The sequence below is a fragment of the Pongo abelii genome, chromosome 2 (genome assembly GCF_028885655.2).
Source record: "Pongo abelii isolate AG06213 chromosome 2, NHGRI_mPonAbe1-v2.0_pri, whole genome shotgun sequence".
NCBI classification, from domain to species: Eukaryota; Metazoa; Chordata; class Mammalia; order Primates; family Hominidae; genus Pongo; species Pongo abelii.
In genome coordinates this window covers 23,028,087-23,047,006 of record NC_085928.1, presented here as the reverse complement: position 1 = coordinate 23,047,006, position 18,920 = coordinate 23,028,087, and the positions used below count along the sequence as shown (strand labels likewise).

Sequence of the window (18,920 nt, the reverse complement as noted above, 5' to 3'; positions counted from 1 at the left end):
ACCCCTGGGAATCACATAAATCTCAAAATCGTTGAGTAGAACAAACTTTAACAGTTTCTCTTCCTTCGTCATCATTTTTAAACCGCAGCAGAAAGATCATAGTAATATAACCAAAACCTAAAAGAGCCTAAAACACACATCTGTAGGGTTTGGTTGGAAATAAACTACACTATCCTATATCCAATTCATATCTAAGACTTTTCCTTGCATTTCAGTATGATGATGCTTACTTTTTAAGAAGGATTACAATCCTTGAATATCTCAATCCACAATTTATATTTAAAAATGCATAAGTAATTTCTATGTGCTAGAGGGCAAGGGCCCTTAATAGATATTTAGATTTATCCTATAATTAAAAAATAATAATAATGCAAATGTACGTCAAAGCTCTGTAAACAATATTTTCAGAAAATTTGTTGTGGAGAAGGACCCCTGGTGTCCAGCTGGATTTAAGCCAGTCTATAATATAGTTGTTGACTGCATTTCCTTCAAGTCTATTATCAGACAGATCTTTACTTACCTTGAAATGTTTGACTTCACCATAAAATATATCAAGCTTCTAAAATTTGTAAAGATTATATTTATGAATAAAAATATTGGTAGTGCTACATTTCCAAATAAACATTTTGAGAAGCATGATATAGATTCTTTAGACACGGAATACACCATCACTGACTGGCAGGAATGTATCTCAGACACAATAGTTACAATGTCTGATTGGTGTCTCTGGAACATATAGGTAGCATCTACATTTATAAAAATAAATACTATATTCACAAGTGGCTTCTGGAAAAGCTTCTTTTAAAAAAACAACATTAAAATGGCACACTGGCAAAAGACATCACAGCCTTGCTGTATACTAACATTGCCTTGCAAATGAAAAACCTGCACTATTCCTTATGATCAGGGTTTCACCCATTTATTTGGTTAATCATTCAAATGGCTAAACAGACCTCTAATTTGAAAATAAAAACCAATTGATGCAATCACAAACAAGTTCTAAAATTGCGGTTTATAAAAATTGAAATCTTGTTCTAAGCCAAAACACACACACAGTTACCTTTTCCTAATCAGAGCATTCATTTCTCCTCATTATGATCTCACAAGCACATTAAAATCTTATTAACATTAATTACTTCTGAGCGCCTATGCATGAGCAGTGACAGTCGTGAGTGTGCGCGTGTCTGGATCATATCTACATTTATATACCTTGCTGCACTTTGCTTATAAAACATGTGAAAATATTTCTGCTAACACCAATTAGCTAATTTCACACACACACAGATAGTAAACTGCTGTCTCACTGCACAGCCTATCAGAAACCAGTAAACATATGGACAAATGGACGGGAAAGAAAGCAGAAATACCTCTTGAATGTGAAAACTAAAATGCCTTATACTTGAGCCTGAATTCTTAAGGTGAAAACAAGTTGGGAGGACAAAATAACAAAAATAGAAAATAATTTAAAATGATAAAACCAAGCATACTATTTTCTACACAGATGGTTTCAGTGATAAAATGATAGAGACAAAGAAAAACTGGCAAGCAAAAAGCAGCAAACACAGGAGAAATATACAGAAATGAAAATGTCCTTCCTTACATGTGTGTACATGCACACACATGCACAAACACACACATATCTGCTCCTCTTAAATATACTCATATTGTAATTTGAATAAAAACAATATAAACTTTACTCTGACCATAAGGTAATAGCACACTACATTTCAAAGTCAAACAGGTCTATCCTCAAAAGCAAATAAACATTCCTGCTCAAAACAAATGCTTTATGGATTCTACTTATACTAAGAACATTATATACAGGAGCCATTAATACCTACAATGGAAACTCAAGGTAAATGCAAAAACCAAGGCAATTATAGCCACAAAGCTACATATAATTCTTATCTCTTTGCTTCACAATCTCCTTCTCTCAGCATACAACTATTTTATCATTCATACATATACTCCATCAGTTTGTATCCTTCTTTGCCTCATCATATGTCCTTCATTAGGAATATTATTAAAGAATAACTATTGATCATCGCATCCACATTTTCTTTTTCAATCCATGTGCCTATCTTCTCCTCACAGCCTAGAGTTTATAAATCCAAAGTCCTATTAGATACCACTATATCTATATAGTCTTTCTGACATCTTTAATTTCTTTGTTGCCATCAAACTATACTGTTTCACAAAGAAAATACCAAAAAAGTCTGTATTCCATAATGAAATTTTCAGTGAGGAAAACACTTAACCTCATTGGATTACAATACCTATGTTTGTAAACAAAGGTGAATAATAAAACTTAAACCTAAGAGTATTATACTTATTATAGTAAGTTATTTTAGAACATTTGACTACAAAATAAATATAGAAAGAATATGATATATTCAGCCATTCAGCACAATTCATGTTAAGTTGATTTAAGCAGTTAAGCTATAATAATAGCTCATGCTATAACTCCAATTTTCTACCTATTGTCCAGCAGGCTCATTGGCCTATAGCATAGGGGTCAATGACCCATAGCAATATAGGTATGCATCATAGAGATGGGCTACATAACAAATTCCTAAGTGCTCTCTCTGTAGAGTAGGATATATATTGGAGAAGAAATGGTAGGGAGCAGAGAGAGGGTTTCTAAATATTTTTGAAATAGCATTAAAATATATGATATTGGTATTCATATAAAATGTAAATGGTAACCAAGAATATTCTGTATTTTGTTTTAATTTAGTATTATTCAACATGCTTATAACTGAACAAAGTTTAGTGGATATTGTCCGTGAAAACTAAAACTTGCTAATATAAGCACTATTAGCTAACAAAGTGTTAAAAGTTTTTTAAATAAAGGATAGTAAAATAATGTTAGATGCAATAAAATGGTACTTAAAGATGAGCAAGAGTTATTTCAAGTGATTTCCAGTTTACCATAACAACTTACAAATTAAAATTATCATCCTTACGATGTGTACATAGACTTTGTATAGGTAAGTAGCAACTGTCACAGTACTATTTACTACTTGTAAATATTCTGACTTAACCAGGCTTACCATACTGCATGAAGAGTGCCAAAAAAAAAAAAAAAAAAGCCTAGAGAACTAAGAAAATAAAAAGTTGAAAACCTAACAGAATTAGTGGTTGCCTGTCTCGTAACACAATAGCACTCTATGCTTAAAAAAAATACTGATTTTTAATTAGTAAACACTGAAATATTTGTTTATAGGCCATTTATAGCCCACTAAAGAAAATCTGTGAACCAAAAATTAAAGTATTAACAACAATTGCTAAATGAAGGTCAATCTGTTTTTTTAAATATCTAAATTAACAGATCAGTGGAAAAATATGAGATTTTTTTTAAAAAAGTTCAATTTATATTAACATTTTCAAGAATACATTGCATTAAGATAGATCCCTAATGATCAGAAAATTATGGAAAATCAGGAGTGAACAAAGAAATAATCTTAAGTAAATATAAAAAGTATCATCATGTTAATCAGTTAGCTATGCTGCAGAAAGCGTCCCAACAATCCACTGACACATGACCAAGATAGAACTAGCAAAAAGTGCACAAATATGTCGAGACTTAGAACCCACCTTCTCTTTCATAAATGCCCCATCACAAACTGCAAAGATTAGGTGGCCAAATTTCAACATCAAAGATTCACTTGGCATTTTGAACCAGATCTAAGAATCATGGTCTTTATTTTCCAGTAAAAGCTAATAAGCTGAGACTTACTTAACGCTTTCCTGTTTTGTTTTGTTGTTGTTGTTGTTGTTGTTGTTTTGAGCTTCTCAAGGAATACTGAAATTGGAGACTACATGTGAAAACGATAGTTCATTTTTTCCAAAAAAAGATATTCATCCAGATTGCCCTCCAATCGGTGAAATCTGAGATGTCTCAAAAGTCTTCTTTGTGAAAGCCTTACAAATATATCCAAAGATGTTGAGTCCCATATGGCTCTGATAAATGAAACCCGTTATTGTGAATTTCAAGCTCTTCCTTAAATCAAAACACTACTGGGTGAATTTGGTGCTCATGAAATAAAGCACTAATTGCGTGGCCTAACAACACTGAATCCTCTGCCCAGCAGACATTTTAAGTTGTGCCAAATTGGTTTTGGGATGTGAACAAATATCCTGGAGCCAGACTCTCTCACATGCACACACTACTCCCTGGAAGTAAGTTGGACACTCTTGGAAACTGCATTAACTCTTTCAGGCCACCAGGGAACCTAATTCTCACTAAAGGAAAGGCCTCTTTTAAGATAAAAACAAGTCATTTCATCTAAAGTTAAACCTAAGAAAGAGGTAAAAGAGCAAAAACTAAGTTGTGGCTAAACACTAAAATGTCCATAGACATAAAATAGTCCTTACGCCCCAGTGGATGCTTTTTCAAATGTATCCAGAAAATCTTATTTGGGCATAATTTCTAAGACATTAATAAGAGTTGTGTGCATTCAGGAAAAGAGAATTCATTTTAAGCTTAATATGCCACATTTGCCTCAGGCCGAGTGATAAGAAACTTTTGTTTCTTTGGTAATCACTCTCAGCTTATCATATCAGGAAATTTCTTGAGTTTTTATTTCACCACATGAAATATGATTTCCACACTAGAAATTTTTTTATGGTCTTTTTGTTCTGGTTCAGAAAGATGCCTACAAACATGAAGCTGAGTATTTAAATGGCAATTAATGTAATCCCATCTCCCTTGCACTCAAATTTAGGAGTTCATAAAAACAATTTTTAAAAGCACCTAAATATAAGAAAAATTTACAAAAACGGGCGTTGTATTTCTTTCTCTTTTTTTAGTCTTAATTTCTTCAGCAGTAATTTCTTAGAAATAAGTTGTTTACTTTGGTAGGGCATTTTAATTAAGCATTTTATTTGCAGTATGATGAAAGCACAGAATTTCTTTCCCCTTTTATCTCACTAATAAATACCCTGGATTATATTTGTCCCCAGGATTACCTAAACTAACTACAATTTTATGCTTTTAGGTCACTGTCATTTTGTTGCTGTCATTCATCTTTCACCTTAAAGGCTTATGAAGATATAGATAAAGTAAAAACTACTTTTTTGGAGGTGGAAATAGCTAAATGCTTGTGAAAGTGGTATTTTTCAGTCATTTCTAGTTTAAGCCTTCTATATTTCTTAGAGAACCGTATTTATTTTGTGTCAATTGGTGTGAATTTAAGAGTATTACTAGAACCCAATGTTCCACCTCCAACAAAGCTTTATATTCTAACAATTAGCCTGCATGTGCTGCTGCTATTGACTCTTAATAATATATTTTAAAAAAACAGCCTTGTCAGCCAACCCTAAAAGGAAACTAGCTGCTATTCGCAAGTAGACAGGACACAGTTGTAAATCAAATGTGTGTAGCTGCTTCTGGCTTCTATTGGTTCAAACTGCAATTCTTAGAATGGAATACAGGCTATGGGTGTGTCTATATGAAGGTCCTCTACCTGATTTTCTCTGGGGTTTTGGATCTCTGAATAATTCATATATTTCCAAATCAAAATTTAGAGGATCTGTAGTGCACTAGTCTGTGTTTGTACTACGTCCGATGTGATGGCATCACCTCTAAGTTCTGTTGCATATTCAGTTAGTTAGCTGCTGGTAACCAAGTAAAACTCACATTCTAGTAGAACTTGTTTGGTATCTAGAACCTTACTAAGGACACTAAGGAGTAAATGGTAATATTCAACAGATACCACATTAAAAAGTTTTCGTAATTTTTAAGTCAAATATTTATCATATCAGTGAGAAGTTGATCCAAAACATATTCACAACTTGGACAGGGTGATACTAGGGCCAAATAGCAACTTTCCCCTGGGGTTCAAGCACAGAGGCTAACTGGGACAGTTATAAACTTTATGGAAATCTAAAATTCTGACTCGTGATTCTACCATGGACCTCCTTTCCAACCTAAATCCATCTAATGATATCAATTTAGGAGGAAAAGGTATCAAAGTTTAGCTTATGTTCATTTCAAATACCTCAGATTAACTGTAATTAGGAGGTAAAAATAAAAACGGCCTGCCTTTAAATAGGTGTCCATTACATTTTTCACGTTTAGAGCTCTGCCATGAGCTCAGAACTATTTATTCAATGACATTTCCTTTTTCCAGTTATATCTTCATTACTTACACGATCCAAATAAAATAGAGAAAAAAGGCTTAACATGATGGACACTGTCCTTACAGCTCAGCTAATTCTAAATGGTTTTAAAAGTCTAAGTATATTTAATAACTAGCCTCTACACCTGAGATTATCAGCAGAATACTTTTTAGATGTTAAAAGACAGTAGCCAAAGAAGAGAAGGAAAGAAAACGTGAGTAGGGATATTAGGAGAGCATCTTTATCAGCAAAAAAGCTGGATTGTCCAATTTCCTCACTGGAGCAATGAATAACCTAGTTCCCAGTACCAACTCCAACACTGAAAACTGCTGTGTAACTGTAGGCAAGTTATTTAACTTCAACTGGCTCCTACTTCTTAATCTGTGATGCAAGGGTAATATAGTTTCAGGCACCAACTGCTTCCTGCATCCCTCTACTGGCTAGGATCTTTTAAAAATTATTTCCTGGCCAAAACCTCACCCACATGCCATCAGTTATTTTCCCTCCTTTTTCCTGTCTCCTTTGCCTCTGCAGGGAAGTAAAATTAGCAGTCAAAGTTAAACATGCCCAGTGGGCAAGACAGACTTTGGTTTAAGGAAAGGGATGGAGTAAGTTGTGTTAAAGTGCTTATTTGGCCCCAAAAGGTTCATTGTTGGGATACTACCTCCCACAACTAGCTCCACTGGAATTTTTCTCAGGAAAATGGAGAACTGTTTTAAGATAGACATGCCCTGTAAGCTGGTCTCAAATCAAAATAAATTTAGGATATTCAAAAAATGCCCTACAGGATTTTTCCTGTGGAGCCTAAATTAATCACTGACCAAATTTTCCAATTCATGCTCTGCTGCTAAATGGGACTTTCTACAAAATCATGTTTTAATTTCTACATCTGAAAAAGGAGTATAGGTAAAGTTCTGCACTTTGGGTTTTCATTCTTCTCTCTTCTCTGACAGTATTCTAAAAGAATGCCATTTGAGAAAAGACCACTCTTAGGGAAGAAAATTGAAATATAACCCCAAATTTCCAATAAACTTGAAAGTCTGCTAAAGACAAGACCATATCCCCAGTTAGTGATTTTGTGGGTCTTCTTTTTTAAAAAATGAACCTTTTAATACATAGAGAGGTGTTAAGAATATCCCAAAAGTGTACACATATCTAAATTTATAAAATCATGATTATTTTCACACCTAAAGGACAATTTCAGAGCTCTTTTAAATTGTGACTGCCCTTACTGCATTTTATTGCATATCAATAATTTGCATATTATTAAATATTAAAAAAATATAAAAATTACATTTTTAGCTATCCATACAGGATAAGTGAGAAATTGTACAAGTTTGCAGACACATGCTGTCAGTTTATACTATGAGGCATTGTTTTTTTCAGACAAGAACATCAGGAATGCTCAAGAGTCAGTTTTTAGATTTTATGAAGCACTGAGGCATTGATGCTATTAACACTTTCATTGAAATTTAAATGCAAACCAAATATTTTAAGACCAATAACAATGGATATGCCATGAAATTGTTGTTTCACAGCATGTCATAATAGGTAAAATTGGAATTTTCCTTCAAGTAATCCATCCCATCCAAGAGTTTTAACTCTCAAACATAAATATAAACAAAATATTATTCACTTCAACTGATTTCCCTAGAGGATTATGCATTATTAATTCCAAACTTTACAAGATTTAAGAAATTACTGTACTGATTAAGTGTGGCAAACTGGTTTGTTCCCTACAAAGGAAACAAACTTAAATCCCACAAAGTTTAATTAGCATTTAGTGGCTCAACAAATGGAGGAACAGCCTCATTCTGAAGAGTAACTGCAAAGCAGAGTCAGAAATTGTATATGCTACTGGTTAACTTTGCTGTGAAAATTAGAGTGAACCAGAATTCAATCCCAGTTCTGCCACTTACTAGATCTGCAATCTTCGGTAAACCACTTAACCATTCTAAATCTTTCTTTCCTCATCTTTAAATAGGGTTAAGAAATACTTCATAGCAAAGGCATGGTGGTTAAAAGAGATCCCATAGGCAAAGTTCCTTAACAATTCATTAACTATAATTATCACTACAATTTAGACCCCTTCTGACCATTGAGAACCCACGAATTCTACATCCAGCTAAAAACCATTTTTCAATAGAAAAATTTTTTCAAAACTCAATTGACATGGTCTAAGCAACAATTATGATAGCATGTCAGGGGCTAATGTGGTGCCAAAAGTTAGACATTATCATTTAACACAATGGGAACCTGGTAAAGATTTACTGAATGAGGAAAAAATATAATAGGATGTAATAGAAAGAACAGAGACTAAATCTTGGCTTTGACTCTTAGCAGCTGTGTGAATTTGGCAATTTTTTCTGTAAGCTTCAGTTTTTTCATCTAAAACATAGGCAGAAAACCAGTGTATGCAACAAAGTTGTTGTATGCAAAGATTAAATTAAACAGTTTGTGTGAAAGGTGCTTAGTAATATCTCGCTTCCTTAATTTTGGCATTATAGGACAAGAGTTCTAATCGGTTTTCAAGCCTAAATTTTTCTTATATAGCAGTATCAACTCTGGCCTCCTACATAAAGTAAGATTATGTTTAGTTAAGGAATAATGTGAGAGATGAGGATAAATTCAGGTGTGGCAGTAAATATATTTTAACAATATACCCTAGAAACAAGAGTAATGATTCTCAAACCTTGCAATATTACTAGGATCTTTGGTGTAGTTTTTGCAAAACATAGTTGCCCAAATACCAGTCTAGAGACTCCAATTTTAGATATGTGGGAGTAGAACCTAGGAATCTGTGTATTTTAAAAGCCCTTGGCTGATTACGACATATAATAATCAACTAAAGTTGAGTTTTCTGAAGTATGTGGGCCAGCTACAACTCAGGATGCCTGAGTTCCCATTCCATACCCATTAATAATGGAGCTCAGAAATTTGAATTTTAACAAAAATCCGAAGAATATCTTATGTAAACTAAAGTTTGAGAACCACTGGACTAGAATATAGTAAGATAATATTGAAAAGAATTTTTTTCATATTTGGTTATTTAAACTTTTTTCCCTCTATTTTTAAATAAACATTACTGTCAAAATTTATGAATGATGGGTAAAAATTTTGTCTAAAGAAAATATTAGTTTTAGGGTAAGTATTATCATTATTATTATAGGTGTCAAAATCAAAACAGGAAATAGAGATAACATTTTAAGTCATCTACAGAGGGTCTACCAGCACAGAAAAGTATATCACCTAGGAAACACCATGCGTTTCAGTGTTTCTTAAATTTGTGTGTTTTGCTTTGACTTAGTTTTTTATTATCCATTCCTTCTTTAATTAGAGCAGTAATGCCAATAAATAATATTTGTATACTACTTTACTATTTATAAAGAAACTTCATATATATTAACTTAATTAATCCTTACAATAACCTTGTGAGGTAGATAGGAAAGGTAATATATATTATCACATTTCTGCCAATAAGAAAACTCTTAAAAAGTTTGTGCAACTTGCCCAGTCATAAGTTTGCTGGTATTTATGGTGATATGTAGACTGAAACCTCTAGATGTAAATTTCATGCAAAACTGTGTGAAATTTAAAACTTAGGAATCATTTTTAAGTGCTATGAATCAAACTCAAAATAGCATGAGAGTCTCTGAACTACAAGTAGGCCATAGTCCTCTACCAACCTGTGGGTTCATCTTACTATATAAGTTCATTGTACTTTATTTATTATATGGTTAAAGAATAGAAGGAGAGTGGAGCTCAATTAACCAAAAACAAATGAACAAAAAAGTGAAAAACAAATAAAAAATGGAATATTCATCCATTATAATACTATTTACCCTGCCTATTTGCAATTCATTCCCCTATAAGCCCCTTTGCCTCAGTTTCCTCTTCTAAAACATGAAATATCAAATAGCACTTTCAAAGGCTAGCAATTTCATTTTCAACTATGATGATACTTTAAAAAGTACAACTAAATATACAGCTAGAATAATACTAACATTTGCCCAATCCCTACAAAAATCCTGTCAAATCAACTAGTCCAGTCCACTCATTTGATACGTAGGAAGTAGACCTAAAAAAACTTAAGTATGTTACCCCAAATAATAGCAAATTTGTTGTAAAGCTAGAATTAAAAATTATCTTTACATCAAAGTCAATTACAATTGTGAATAGGCAATGCCTTGTTTTCATAATCAAAAAGAGAAAATGGTCATTTTAATATAAAAGGAAGAAGGTAATTTATAAAGGGATGTTTAGGCAGGAAGTGGTATCAGAAGCTGTTTTTCCAAAGTAAAAAGGCTCCAAACTTATCTACAACAAAGAAATGTGTATTTTTTTTATATATATATATATATATATAACACACATATATATAATACCTCTCTCTCTATATATATACACGAGAATGTTATAAACCAGCTAGACATAATCATTTGTTTAGACCTCAAATATTTGTATAGCTCTGTGCTGAATGCCAATAGAAGGTTCTGGAAGATGAATAAGAAGCTCAAGAAGCTCAAGGTTTAGTTGGAAGATGTGCTTACAAACAATGGCAATACAATGTGAGAGGTGATATTGCCAAGTTATGCATATAAAAGTTGCTGTGGGAATGTGAAAGAAGGAGCACCTCAATGCCTGAAATGACTGAGCTTAAGTGAGTATCTCTGACAATCCCTGTCTTCTCCATTTCCAATTCTACACTAAATACATCCCTGTTTATGCCTAGAATTGTTAAAGAATTTTTTATATACCCTGGTAGGAGAAAAGTAGTAAAGTGCACACATCCTAACTTTTTCTTGGGTAATAAGAAATTTCAAAGACTAAAACATATTATGGAATTTTGGTACGGCTACTACGAAATCAGGGCCTGAAACAATTTGCCAATTTTTTGCAAATGTCCTGTTTTTTTGTTGTTGTTTGTTTTTTTCACTAACTCATGCATCAGTTACTTGCACAGCAACAGAGACACAAGGTGGCACTGTCGTGCTGACATTCATTTCAGGGTCCTTTCTAAATGGACAAATTTGTAAGAGGCAGAATAGACCCTATTGTGACAACTAACACCACAGTTGTAATACTGGCCGACTGGGTCTACCAACATTAACACTGGCCTAAAGAGGAGTATTTTGCATTTCATGAATATCATATCACGCCTATATAGAAATAGGACATATTCTCTGATGACTTCTCCAAAATGTCATGTGTGTATTCATAGAAATGTCCAAAGACATAGAGTGCAGCTTTGCCATTAGGAAGTCAGAAGTGAACTGCTTGCTATTGGCAAGGCAGTGGACACGGATCGCCTCTCCATCTAGTGGCCAGTGGAGAGGACTGGAGCCATAGTAACCATGTTGCACTTCATTTCATTAAAAACAGCCCTTTTACCAAATCACCCATAGGCAATTAAGTCAGTTTGTCTGACAAATGACAATTTTTGCTTTATGGCATTTGTTCAATCATTAAACAGACTCAATAATACATTATGATATGTAGTTAAGCTAAGAAAAATCATCATCACAAAATTAAAGTGCCTGTACTCTCCCAAGCCACATAAATGTCCGTTATTCTTCCCTTATTACCTAACTTTTCTCCATTTATTTGTGACTTTTAGATAGAAAATGCAAGCAAGATTATCTACATATATAGCTACTTAAAATCACACAGTCTTTAAAATGAAAAAATATTTTAAAAAGCTTTCCCCTCATTTTACAGGAAGGAAGCTGAGGGACAGAGAGATCATGATGTACTCAAAAACCAGACCTCCAGGTTTAACCACTTTAAATCCTTTTTGGTATTGATTAATACCTCCTGATTCCCCAGGAAATGCTTTTTGTACCACACCATAAAGTTTCTTTCAACATACCAGAAAAATAATTTCTAAAAATGTTTTTTATTCATATATTTTCAGGCTAAGGTGATATGAGTGAAACTATTGTGTATAGGCCCTACCACATCTTCATATCCATAGGTATATTTTGAATGTGTTATAAGAACACAATTATTTTTATATTAAGGAATTACAGTCATTCAACATTTAGAAAGCAAAAAAGCAAGTGGGGTAGGGAATAGGTGGATGTGCTGGTCAAAATTACTATACAAAAAATGGTTTCAGAAAGCCATTATGTGAAACAACCTGAATTCATTCAGACTGTTAGAAAAGTTGTTTTTTGTTTTGTTTCATATAAATTATTTGACTTTATTTTGTTTTTAAAAAGGAAACACATTTATCCAGCTAATCACTTCATCTATTTTAATTCAGCACGTGATGCTGTTTGGGGGCATGTTTTGGGAATGCGTTGTTGGTAAAGCTTCTTATCAAAACAAACGAAATCTGTCCACCAACTATAAAAATCTGCTCACAACTCCGAACCCAAGAATTAAAGGGCAAAAGGTATGAAGGAAACCTGGCAGTGGATGTTCTAGAAATGTGAGATGTTTTGACTTTTTCTTCTATGATCTTCTTTGGTGGTACCACTGGAATCTGTCTTGCAGTGCAGAGGGAATTTAGATAGATCTGCTTTAGAGAGATGCAAAAACTAATGCTGTACAGATAAGTCAAATGCCTTTTAACGGGAGTTAGGGAAGAAGTCTTTTTATTTCATTATACTTCTAAGTTTAGAAGCTTCAAAAGCACCAACCCCTCAGCCACCCTCAGCTTTACCCCTGTACCCTCAGCTTTATCCCTTTACATTATCTCAACTTATCTCTACTTGTTTCTTAATCATCTCTAGTCGTCTCCCTTCTAGAAATGAGGTGAGGGGATAAAGATCACTGTTGATTTGGAGAACTAGAGAAAGTAAGGACTAATATAAAAAGTAAGTTATTTTTGCCTTACCTAAAGCTAAGGTAATAGGTACAAGTCACCAAGAAGTGGAGAAATTAGTAAATATGTTCAGAACCAGAGTATATTTATTGGGCCAAGAAGAATTTTAATGTGTCCAGTATTTAAGAAGAAAAAAAACAAAAAATTTATAAAGTCACCCTTACAAAGTATTTGCCTAGTCTATTTAAATAATAAAAGAGAGGAACATTTTCTCACTGTTTAAATGTCTTGGTGCCTAAATAAGATATTTTTGTTTATTTAAAATGAAGACACATAGTTTTCACATACACATATATATCAACTAGAAAAATTACATAGCCTGGAACATTTCTAGTTTTCTGCTAGTAATAGCTTTTTTTTTTTTTTAAACTAAGTTTTAAGTTGCTACCTGAACAAACTGACAACATTAATTTTCTCTCAATTACATTCCATTTACAGGAAAGAAGTTCATACTATAAAAGGAATTGCAACAACAAATCACAATTTAATTACAACAGTAATTCACAGAAAATTTTTGAAAAGGTAAAAATGGCAAATATCTAAGCTAATTCAGTAAAAAACAAAAATGTAAAGCCTTCTAAAAATTAGAGAAAATCAAAATTTAAATAATTTTAAATGTTTGATTTTAAAAAGTTTAAATTAAGAATTTTCCCAATAACAAAAATAGTACTACTATGTGTAAGATTCATAATTATTGCCATTTCTACATTTTTAGTTACAACCAATTGGGCATCTTTTCGATATCCCAAAACCCCAACCTAATACCATAATTTTATATTTGTTGAATGTAAATCCTTACATTAGTAATGTAATATAAAAACTTTCAAATAGATTGACCTTTTAAATGCATGATATGAACATTAAATTCATCATATCTCAAGACACAGAAGTATTCAGTGCCAAAATTACTTCCAATATCAAGAAGGTAAACATATTATGCTATAATTACCACATTTTCTATCAGAGTTTCAAAGGTAAGACTGAATATTCAGAATTAATAAAAAATATGTTCTTCTTCCCTCTGGAAACTAGATGAATCAATGAACTCATAGTCCTTGTTCCTTGTCTCAGTATTCTCACTTGAAAGTCAGTAGCCAGCTTTCCCCAAGTTAAGACAATTACAAAGGTTGCACTGGTTAACTGAATTACAAAACACCAAGGCTAGAGTTTCAGCTGAGTGTCAAAAGATTCCAGAAAGGCAAGCTCCATGTCCTCAAGCTGATTACTTTCAAACGAACTATAGAATTACCAAAAGGCTTGATCCTGGAGTATAAGAGAGGTTATGAAGCCAAAGTCAAGCATAATTTTTCCACAGTTTGGTACAGAAATAGCATGCCACTTATTCATTATTACAGTTGAACAGCTACAGTGGCAAAAAAAAAAAAAAAAAAAAAGCCCTTTTTCTTATAAGCCCTTGAATGCTGTTTCTAACATCGGCTGTAGTGGTTACTACATACATTATAGTAATCATAGATAGCATATTTCTTCCCATAGCCTCATCAGCTTGCCCATGCTGAATTAGAACTAGGGGAGCTCAAGGATATTTTGATACATTAAACATAATTGTCATCAACATTATTCGATGATTAATGTATAATATCTACGTAATAGGAAAACATGAATTCAGGCATTCTCTAGAATATCTAGAATAGGTATACTGCCTTCAGGCTTTTGGTAAAGAATAAAGTTGATCTTGCTAGTTTATTTGACATTGGCTATAGTTCCTGGAGATTTTGCAAAATGCTAGAATTTATTTAAGCAATGGAAATGTATGAAATGGGTTTTTCAAGAAAATTACAAGTTTCAAGTTTTGTAAAATACCTACACACCTATACATGACTTGAAAGCTTGGTGTAAAGTATCAAATGTAAATGCTGACTGTATTAGCATTATAAATAATTCATAGTAATTGTATAAAATAACAAAAATGGCTTACACAGTATGAAACAAATTATTTTAAAGATTTGGTTTCTAATTTAATGATAACTCTGGCAGGTATACACTTGTCCGATTGCTAGTGTTTATTGTCCTTGATGGAGGGTAAACTGTTTCTATGTAGGTAATAACTGATTTCTATAATGTCCCTGAAATAGTTACATAGCCGTGCAAATGAAAATATTTAGAGGTTCTTTTCAGTACTTTGTGACTTCTCATGGTAACTTAGATCTTCACTGGTTAAGAAAGTAAGGGATGAGGATACTATTTTACTTATGTTGTACAGTAAAACATGTTTCCCACCAAAAATGTAGTTTGCTAAAATATATTTATAAAGTGACCTCCAAGATAAGCCAGCTTTAATGTCCATTTTCAACATTTAGACTTCAGAGACCACCCTTGAGGCTGAAGAACTCAGGAGCTAGCAGCATTCAAAGAATATCAACACCAGTTATTCTTTTGCCAGAAAAGATCGCTAGTTAGCAATATTAGCCAGGTGCTGCTGCTTCAACATACCTTGCCAGATGTTGGGGTAACACGTTTGCTCAGGGCCTGAATTTGGCTTCCTATGTGGCGGCATGACCGGCCACTGCTGAGAGTTGGGCAAGTCCATGAACACATCCACTGATAATTTCTATATTTATAGAAAGCCAGAACATGTGTAGATAATCACACAATTAGATATTTATGTAGTGCCAGATTTTATGAATACGAGAATTTGTTAATTAGCACAAGGACTAATCATTAAAATTCAAAAATAGATAAATAAACAGGAATGCCATTTATTTGTTAACATTTCATGGGGAAAGTATGCAGCTGCTATCCTTTTGATGAATATAGGCTTCTGGAGATAAAAGTGTGCAGAATAAAAAGTATCTGCAATTTTTGAAACCCTAATGAGTAAAATCCAATAAATCACTATATAGTCTTTACATTAAAAATAATCATAGTGATTCTCCTCTTAAGTTAAAAAAGAAGAAAAAGTTTAAACTGGCATATGCTTAGCATTTGAATTATATGGTCTGGCATTCCATTTTATTTTATTTTATTTATTTATTTATTTTGAGATGCAGTCTCGCTCTGTCACCAGGCTGCAGTGCAGTGGCACGATCTCGGCTCACTACAACCTCCACCTCCCGGGTTCAAGGGATTCTCCTACCTCAGCCTCCCGAGTAGCTGAGACTACAGGCATGTGCCACCACGCCCAGGTAGTTTTTGTATTTTTTTTTTAGTAGAGATGGGGTTTCACCATGTTGGCCAGGATAGTCTCGATCTCCCGACCCCGTGATCTGCCCGCCTTGCCCTCCCAAAGTGCCCTATTTTTTTTTTTTTAAATCTAGTGTTTGGTCCTTTTCAAAGAGCCAAAGCTGATTTTCATCAGATAGGAGTTAAAAAGCACACACACATCACTCAGTACCAAATTGTTTTAGCTACAGGGCATGGCAAAGCATGAAGTAACTTCTTAGAGCACTTCCTCATGTGGGTGTGTTAGATAACTGTCTGCTCCAACATTAAAATGAAACACACTGTGACCTGACCAAGACTTTGGGGATCTAAACAGGCAGATCTCATGTGCTGATAGGAAAAGCCCACTATAACCAATAAGGCTGATTAATGAATTTTTCTGGTATTCTGTAGCGCTCCTGTGACGCAAGCCTTTCCAGCTTTCCAAATCCCTATACAGCAGAGTACAGTGGTTTTAAGTTTATTTATGCACATTTTATAATGTCCTTCTGTATTTAGATTGTGACAGTCCCTCCCAGAAAAGGCCAAGATTATTTCTCATACTAAAAATATTTTAGATCTACTGAAGGTTAAGAATTATAATGCAAAAGAAAACATATACACATTCTAAAAATTAAACCAAACATAAAAATGACTACATTATTACTTGCTTTTATTCTTGCTAGAAGGTTAAAGGAAATTTTCATTTTCTCTTGAAACTCTCTCCATTTTTTGTTTGCTTGTGGTTAACATAAACATACATAAAGTGAAATTTTTAAAAATATTGTATCTGAAAAGAAGCTGTGATGTATTTATCCATACATGTATGACTTCGTATCATATATGCACATGTATGCACAGATATCACCACTATATGTGTGTACAGAAAAAGAGAATGACTGATCAAGACATAGATGAAAGATTTCTATTGATAAAAACAGTAGAATTTTAGATGGTCCTCACAAGGCTAACACAGAAAATGACAGGTGCATGAGACATGCACACTTTTGACATACAGTATTAGTTTTGAAACAAATTTTTGGGTCACCGTCAGAAATGGCATAAAGTATATATAAAATTGTATTTGAAAAACAAAATTATTGTGTACCATATTAACATAAAATACTCTCCTAAAGTTCCCGTTAGACCTTAGGGAAAAAAATCTCTGACGGGACCTGATTGAGCGTACTTAGTATTTGTACTACTCTTGGTCAAAGCCAGCCTATCCAGTTTAAAAAAAACTGTTCAGGCAAGACAAGCAAATTGAAAGTCTCAGAATTAATTTTTTAAAAGAAGAGGTAAAAAAGTCTTTTAGCAGCAAAAGTTCATCACCTTCCTGAAATAATGGATTTTTAATAAACATTTTACTAGGTTTGAACCTTGAGAATGTGTTTGGGAATCTGCTCTAGCGTCCCAGGTGGGTTAAGAATATTGCTTTATGGACTTCTTTGTGTTGTCAGAGAAGCCTAATGGAATTAAGGGGGAAAAAAGTCTGCCACTTCTATTAAATAAATAATTTATTACAAAAAGATGACTGTTATTATCAAAGATCTCTACAGATCAGCATCCATTTTCTAACATTGCTCTGTATATGCCGAAACATTTGCGTGTCTATGTGATTTAAATTTTATCAAATGAAGAGCAGTTTTACTTTGACAAATCTGAAATAAAATTCCATTAAGAAGTCCATTTCAAATGGCCCTTATTAAAATAATCCTTTCAATTTTGAAGAACACTATTCTGGGAAAACTCTTCAACAATGTCTGCTAGTTTGAAATGTAACTTTTCCCACTATAAAAAAGAAAAAAAAGAAATAAAGGAAAAGAAAGCACCACAAAACTGAATTTGAAATAAAAAATGTATTATTTATGCTCCCCAAAATGTTAAATGAATACTTACAGTTGTTGTGCAAGATGGCCTGATACACTTCATAGCTTCCACTTTGTAAAAAGATGGCCAGCCCCTCACTCCACCCTCCCCAAGCATAAACAGTAACATACTAAAAGGAAACTGTCCTAGGATAAAAACTGCTTGTTAAGAAAGTTCGCATTCTTACTAACCAAAGTGATATTCCTATAAATGTAAAAGCCCATCTGCAAAATAAAAGTTAGAAAACAGAATACCTTATTTGTTTAAAAATACATCCCCCAGATGCAATGTTTCTATGTGTGTGATGACAAAAATAATTACTCGATTCTTACCCACCCTCAGCAACTACCCCTCACCTTATGTCCAATGGCATTAAATAAACATGCTGGCAAAAAGTATTCAACCTGCTTCAAGGATTTAAACTGTAAATATGGACTTTAAACTTCAACATAAAACAAAGAACAAGAGTCTCACTTTAGTAATACCCACACTGGCACTGCAGCTAAAACTCATTGGCAAATAACTAACAAAACCGAGTTAGCAATAAATAAGGACAATATGATATATAGACAGACAGATGGAATTGCATAAACAGACAAGAAAAGCAAAGAGACAAACATACGGAAGGGTCTGTTTTAAAAGAGTGAAAGATTCTGATTTATTTGGTACTTTAGTGAGAAAAATAGATTTGTTTGTAATTATTTTTAAAGTAACAAAACTGAATCACAAGGGCACACCCCTAAGTAAGTAGGAAGAAAATTAGTAAAGGGTAGGCCTCCTACAGATGTTCTAAATTTTAAGCTAGCACTAGCTCTGTCAAACTTAAATCTGGAAATTAAAATTCAAGCAGGAAAGAATAAAGGCATTGGGGGCTAAAGGAGATGACAGAGGGGGCATTGAGGAAGCAGGATTTTTTTTTTTTTTAAGAAAGTTGTCTGCC

The 18,920-nt window shown here is 33.3% G+C and overlaps 1 protein-coding gene across 17 annotated transcripts in view; it reads right to left on the bottom strand.

Moving 5' to 3' along the window:
• ZBTB20 (zinc finger and BTB domain containing 20) overlaps nucleotides 1–18,920 on the bottom strand; it is an 841,831-nt gene that overhangs the window by 773,743 nt on the left and 49,168 nt on the right. Inside the window, exon 1 of one of the 17 annotated variants that reach the window (XM_054551486.2) lies at nucleotides 18,011–18,052. The exons of the other annotated variants lie outside the window; for them this stretch is intronic. The gene's annotated coding sequence lies outside the window, so the exon portion shown is untranslated. Of the gene's footprint in view, nucleotides 1–18,010; nucleotides 18,053–18,920 lie in introns of those variants that run through there. 17 annotated transcript variants of the gene reach the window in all.